This window comes from Cebus imitator, unplaced genomic scaffold (genome assembly GCF_001604975.1).
Source record: "Cebus imitator isolate Cc_AM_T3 unplaced genomic scaffold, Cebus_imitator-1.0 Scaffold11, whole genome shotgun sequence".
Taxonomy (NCBI): domain Eukaryota; kingdom Metazoa; phylum Chordata; class Mammalia; order Primates; family Cebidae; genus Cebus; species Cebus imitator.
In genome coordinates this window covers 5,611,541-5,618,490 of record NW_016107326.1, presented here as the reverse complement: position 1 = coordinate 5,618,490, position 6,950 = coordinate 5,611,541, and the positions used below count along the sequence as shown (strand labels likewise).

Genomic DNA, 6,950 nt, shown 5'->3' with positions numbered 1-6,950 from the left:
AAAAAAAAAAAAAAAAAAAAAAAAAAAAAAAAAGAAAGAAAAAAGAAAGAAAGAAATGAGACTATCTAAATGGCTAAAAAAACATATGAAGAGCTGTGCAATCTGATTACTTATCAAGTAAATGCAAAATTTACCATATTGGTTAAAATTTTAAAAGCTAAAAAGGCTGAGGTTGGAGAAGGTGAGAAGCAAGGGAGCTCATATGTTGCTGGAGGTAGTGTAACATGATACAATACTTTAGAAGAGTTTGGTACTTAGTAAAGATGAAGAGACAAGCATACCTTATGACTAGGGTAACCATACAATTTATCATCTAAACCTAGATACTTCTGAAAACTAAAAGTGTTACAGTTACACTGGGAAAATAAACAAAAACCAGGATAAATGGTCACCCTAGCTATAAACCGGCAATTTCATTCCTAGGTGTATACCTTAGAGAAACTTGTGCACATGGGCACCAGATGACAGGTATAGGAATGCTCATAGCAGCTTTGTTTTCAATTGCCCCAAACTTGAAACAACTCAAATATTCAGCAACGATGGAACAGATGTTACAAAAATTGTGGTGTATTCTCTTTCTGGGGTCTGCCAGAAGACAGGTATCAGTAGATCATGGGAGTCCTATTAAAAGGTGCTTAAGGGTGCTTTGGAAATGTAAATTAAGGCATTACAGGGAAGAAATATTCCATCACCCCACTTCTCCCATCCATGCCTCATTTACCCCTCTGCAACAAAGACTGATTACTACAGCTCACACATCCCTACTTACTTAAACTATACTTACGTAAAACTATTTCTTTAGGCCAGGCACGGTGGCTCACACCTGTAATCCTAGCACTCTGGGAAACTGAGGTGGGTGGATCACCTGAGGTCAGGAGTTTGAGACCAGTCTGGGCAACATGGCTAAAAATACAAAAATTAGCTGGACACATGGCTGTAATCCCAGCTACTTGGGAGGCTGAGGCAGGAGAATCACTTGAACCTGGGAGGTAGAGGTTGCAGTGAGCTGAGATAGTGCCACTGCTCTCCAGCCTGGGCAAAGGGGCAAGACTCTGTCTCAAAAAAAAATAAAAAAAGAAAGAAAGAAACTATTTCCTTTTCTCTCCCTCTCTTTTTTTTTTCTTTTTCACCCTCTCAACCCAGCTTTTCCCGACTCTGGGAAGAACCAGAAAGAGAAGGCCTCCTTTTCTTTTTTTTTTTAATCAAGACGGGGTTTCACCGTATTGGTCAGGCTGGTCTCAAACTCCTAACCTCAGGTGATCTGCCCACTTCAGCCTCCCAAAGTAAGTGCTGGGATTACAGGCCCACCGCACCTGACGCCTCCTTTTCTCTCAATACAAATGTAGGCATGTGTAGGCACGTGGAAAACTGAAAGTACACTGTAGAGAACTAGGAGACTGAAAGCCAGATCACTAAGTTACCTCTTTTATTAATTAGTATGTGAACGTCCATGAGAGCTGCTGAAGCACATTAAAACTATCATACTTTCTCGTCTACTTGCCAATACTCATCCTGTTTACCTTTCATTCATGCTATGCCTCACATCTGACAGTTTCCACCTGATCTTCATTCACAAGCAGTGTGTGAAATAAACACATGCTATGATAGCAATGACATAATATCCACTCTACTCAGAAGCCTACGTGTGGCCAGTAAGCAAAACTTCCTCTGCCGACCATGTTATTATCATCAGCCATTCCCTAAATTCCTCCTTTAATGTTAAAATCTTCTCTGTCTCTACCTTTTCTTTTTTTTTTTTTTAAACCATCTCTTCACCTCCCCAACATTTAACTCTCAGTAGAAGTTCTCAGGAAAGAAGAAACGTGTATTATCCTTTCCTTATTAAAAACATAAAATACTGCCCAAATTCATTTTGATAAATATGTAAAGAACTTATGACTAAGAAAAGAATAGAGTGTTTTATTTCCAGGCTATGCCAGAAAATCTAGGGTATACAATTAAGACAGGAAGAATGCACTTAAAAAGTAAATAAATAAAAAATAAAAGGCCAGGTGCGGTGGCTCATGTCTGTAATCCCAGCCCTTTGTGAGGCCGAGGTAGGCGGATCACAAGGTCAAGAGATCGAGACCATACTGGCCAACATGGTGAAACCCTGTCTTTACTAAAAATACAAAAATTAGCTGGGCATGGTGGCGCATGCCTATAGACCCAGCTACTTGGGAGACTGAGACAGGAGAATCGCTTGAATCTGGGAGGCAGAGGTTGCAGTGAGCTGAGATCGTGCCACTGCACTCCAGCCTGGCTACAGGGCAAAAAACTCCGTCTCCCTGTCCCAAAAAAAAAAAAAACTCTCTTGGAGCTCCACAGAACTAAGACTATTCAAACACAACTAATTCCCATTTGCTACTTCCACCTTCTGTTGCATATAGGATGTGTCTTCATATGCTCTACCCTGAATTTCCTTGGTACCTCCAACTCCAAACATACTTGGTTCATTGGTCTTCACTTCCTGTTTCCTAAATCTGTAATTCTTTATCACTACCTCTTCACAACTTCTAATACTCTCTTTAACACGTCCCATCACCTTCTACCAATAACAGCTTAAACTCCTTCACAAGGCATAGGATACCATTTGTAATCTAACCCCTCCTCTGCCTTTGTCTGGTCATCTCCCACAACTCCCTGTACTCTGCCCATAGCAAAGTACCAGCAAATTCAAAACTATGCAAAATGTCCTATCCCAAGGTATGATGCGTCTCTCTTCCTGGGATACCCGGCTGCCCACACACTCCCCTGAAGACTCCAGATCAAGTTTAACATAATAAATCCAGCCTATCATGGGTCGCCATGGCTCACACCTGTAATCCGAACACTCAGGTAGGCAGAGGTGGGCAGATCACTTGAGCCCAGGAGTTCGAGAGCAGCCTGGTCAACATAAGGAGACCCCTTTCTCATTTTTATAAAAAATAAATAAATCCAGCCTATCAAACAACTTGTCTCCCAAACTAACACCTTTCTTTGCCTCATCCTCACCCCTGGCGCAGTCCACCAAATCACATTCACCCAAAATTACTGTACAGCCCCACCCACTTTCTTCACACCTGCCGATTTGCCCACCCCTCCCAATCCCTTGTCCCCAAGAGACTTTCTGCCACAGATGTATTTTGCAAATTCTAAGCGGCCTCCCTCCCCACCCTTCACATTGAAGTCTGCTCTGCTGTCTTCGCATCGTCTTTCAGAAACTCTCCCAACATAACCATCCCATCCTTCCATGTTTTAAAAAATACTTCATATCCCAAAGCTATCAAACCTCCTTCTTATTCCAACATGCCGATCCACCCAGACACCTCTTTCCCATCACTGCAATCGTACTTGCTCCTCACATGGGTCAATGCTTCCCCCAACCCAACACTCTGCACTGCTTCCTCAACTCTACTCCACATCCACCACACCCAACCCCCCTATTCGGTCCCCAGAAAACTGCAATCTCGCCTTCGGCATCATCTCACCTGCCCTCACACACTCCTCGGTCCGCCTTCCACTTCTCTCAAATTGCAACCCTCCCTAACTCTCCCTCTGCACCTGCTTCTACACCTCCAGCTTCCCCTCCCACTCACCCCTCACCAGTCTTCCTCACACCCTCGCAGGCCCCCCCACCGCTCCTACCAGTTCACTCCCACTCAGAAATTCCCTCTCGGCCCCCGCCTTCCGACTCCCCGAACCCCGCCCCACCCGATCTCGCCCCGCCCCCTCCGCCCTCGAGCCCCGCCCCTTGCCCTAGAGGCCCTGCCGAGGGGCGGGGCCTGTCCCTCCTCCCCTTTCCCCCGCCCCCTACCGTCACGCTCAGGGGCAGCCTGACCCCGAGCGGCCCCGCGGTGACCCTCGCGCAGAGGCCTGTGGGAGGGGCGTCGTAAGCCCCTGATTCCCCCCGTCTATTCCCCCCTCCCGCTCAGTCTCCTCCCCTTGGGAACGCGCGGGGTGGGTGACAGACCTGGCCGCGCGCCACCGCCACCGCGCCTGCCGGGGGCGCTGCCGCTGCCTAAGAAAGAAGCCGCGGCTGCCGCCTGGAGGAGGTGCCGTCGCCTCCGCCACCGCTGCCGCCGCCGCCAGGGGTAGGAGCTAAGCCGCCGCCATTTTGTGTCCCCCTGTTGTTGTCGTTGACATGAATCCGACATGACACTGATTACAGCCCAATGGAGTCTCATTAAACCCGAGCCGCGGCCCCGCCCCGGCGCTGCTCCATTGGAGGAGACCAAAGATACTTAAGGCCACCCGTTGGCCTACGGGTCTATCCGTCACCCACTCGCTAACCACTCTGCAGCCCATTGGGGCAGGTTCCTGCCGGTCATCTCGCTTCCACATAGACACACCCCCTCGACCCATCATCCCCACCTCCGGCACCACCCCGGGGGAGGGTCCACTGCCAGTACCAATCAACAGACCGCTGGGTCCGCCTCTTCCGGGCACCTATTGGTCCAGCCCTTTTTCTCTCTCCTAGATACCGCGCCACCTCTACTTCCACCTACCCGCCCCCTCCACCTCTAGGAAAGGATTGGGTCTACTCGCAGCAGAGGAGCTTGGCCTTATTGGCTACAGACGACGTCAATCAGGAGGCCTTGTCCCTCTCCCCTCCCCCACTCAACCCCAAACCCCCTAGCCCGCAGCTAAAGTTTGTGTGAGAGCTGATCGCTGGCGGCGGCCGCAGGATTTAGGGGTGGGCGCGGGCGGGCGCGCGCGGGCGGGCACGCGAAGTTAAAATTCGAGGTTCTCAGTCGCCAGCTCCTTCGGTGGAGTGCGCGGACGGGCGCGCCGCCCGGAGCGTTCCATCCCGCCCCCTCCTCCACCCTCTCTCCCGTCCCGTCCCGGGCGACTACTCGCCCGCCCCCTGGCTCGCATCCTTCCCCCCCCAACACACCCCTACCCTGCCAGCCCCAGGCCGGGTGCAGGCAGAACGATGTCGCTGCAACCTCCTCGCCATCCCATGCCGCGGGGGAGCAAGCCCCTACCCGCCGGGTGTGCACCCCCCGGCTCCACACTCGCCCGTGTCTGCAAGCACGTGCACCGTTCGCCGCTGCCTCCGGCCACCCCGGTTCCCGGCTAACCTCGCCTGCAGCCCGGCCAATCGCTCGCTGCCCTTTGTTGCTGCAGCCTGGGTCTCCCCGCTGCCTTCCTCAGCCTCCGCCTCGTCCTTTGCCAGCCGCCCGGGTCCGCAGCGCCGCGCTCCCCCCGCCCGGGACCCACCGCCGCCGCCTCCTTCTCCTCCTCCGCCTCCTCCTCCTCGGCTCCGGGCTGCAGCGCACAGAGCCCGAGGCAGCGCCGCCCAGCCCCGCTCCCCCCGCGCCGCCCGCCAGCCCGCCCGGCCTGGCCGGGGGCGCAGCCCGGACCCCGCCCGCCCCAGTCTCCGCCCCGGGGGTACCTGCCTCCGCCCCGGGGGTCTCCTCTCGCCGCCCTCGGGGGAGGGCGGGGACGCTGGTGTCCGCGGGAGGATGGGGACGCCTGGGCCGTTTGGGGAGGGGAGTGTGCCCGCCGGGGCTGGGACTGAGGTGCCGTCCTCGCCAATGCGCCCCCCCTCCCGTCGCTGTGGGCCCCAAACTTCGTCCTTCGCCCAGGCCTTGCGCCCTCGGGCGATCGCGGCAGTTTTGGGGTGGGGGACGCCTTAGGAGCTGTGTCTACCCTGATAGGGAGGAAGAGGGAGCAGTGACATTCAGCCACTGCGGACAGGGCACGGCGGCGGCATCCTTGGGTGGGAGTGGGGATGTCAGACGCGGGCTGGAGGGGGAAGCTGCCCCTCAGGATGCCCTCTCCCTGCCTACTTGAGAAGCTGGCGAGCCCAGCCGCGTTCTGGGTGCTTTTTTGGGCGGTGCAGGCGGATGGCAGAGGTGCTGAGGCTGGAGGGGGGCGGGGAAGACCGCTGGGGGGCCCTTCCCCCCCTCTCCTTTAGCCAGCGCTCTAAGGAAGGCTGATGGCGAAGTTCGGTTTTCCAGGCTTCCCCTGGGCCCCCCGAGTTCCTGAGGCCCACTTGAGGGAGGCCGGGGGCTCCTCTGGCCGCCTAGGCGAGGCCACTCTGACGCTGCCCACATGCCTCCCAGAGCTCTCTGGACTCTGAAGAGAGCGCCCCTGGTTCTTTCCGAAGGTGAATGGGATGCTGGCAGAGGAGATTTCAGAAAATGGGAAAGGTGGGCTTGAGAAATGGCTCCTAGAGAGTTTGAGCACGAAGTTTCCCTTCCCAGGCGCCATTTCTTTGAGAGGGGGAGGAGAACTATGGCTTCGCAAAAGAACCAAATTTAAGTCATGGTGGCCTGGGTGGAAAACCACCTGTTGCCTGACGTCTGTCCCTGGAGTCAGGGCTGTCTTGGGTCCGGACAGGTCGATGCAGGGTACCACGGAGGGTAGACCCCATTGATTCCCGCCCTGGTTGACTCCTGCAGCCTCATGCCACTGACACTGCCGCGGCATCTTCACCTCCCCATTAGAAACCACTGTACATCTAGGTGGGCACTTTGTTAGGACAACTTATCTCCGTCCTTATCTCAGACAAAACAAGCAGCACACGCAGCCCTGTCTTCAAATGCAGACCACAACACACGCCTTATTTTTTAAAGATGGTCTGCTGCTTTGGGGTGTGAGCTCCCTCTCCTCCTGTGCTTCTTGGCAGCAAGGTGAGAAAGGAACTTAGACAAAGGGCACAGAGTTGGATGAAAGGATAGAGAAAGGGCGAGGGGGAGCAGAAGAGTTGCAATGCTACACTACAAACTGTCACCGGTTCCATTATAAACCGCTTTTATAGGTGTTTTATTACTTAGTTGTTAGTTTTTAAAACACAAACCTCTTTAGATTAAATCTTGGCATTCACAGGCTCAGCCCAGGGAAACAAAACACAGAGAAAACTCTGGCCATCCGCTTGGCTACTTTTGAGTTACATTACCGATAAAACAAACAGCAGGTTGGGTTTCCTCAGACTCTGTCCCAGCCTCTTTTATTTAGTATCT

The 6,950-nt window shown here is 53.3% G+C and overlaps 1 protein-coding gene across 11 annotated transcripts in view; it reads right to left on the bottom strand.

The window, feature by feature from the left end:
* KAT6B (lysine acetyltransferase 6B) overlaps positions 1–5,259 on the bottom strand; it is a 208,660-nt gene extending 203,401 nt beyond the window's left edge. For 4 of the 11 annotated variants that reach the window (XM_017549712.2, XM_037727192.1, XM_037727197.1 and 1 more), the window contains exon 1: positions 5,064–5,259. The gene's annotated coding sequence lies outside the window, so the exon portion shown is untranslated. Of the gene's footprint in view, positions 1–3,627; positions 3,647–3,952; positions 4,325–5,063 lie in introns of those variants that run through there. The other 7 variants (XM_017549702.2, XM_017549745.2, XM_017549761.2 and 4 more) reach the window with 5 other exon arrangements.
* Positions 5,260–6,950: the final 1,691 nt, after the last annotated feature.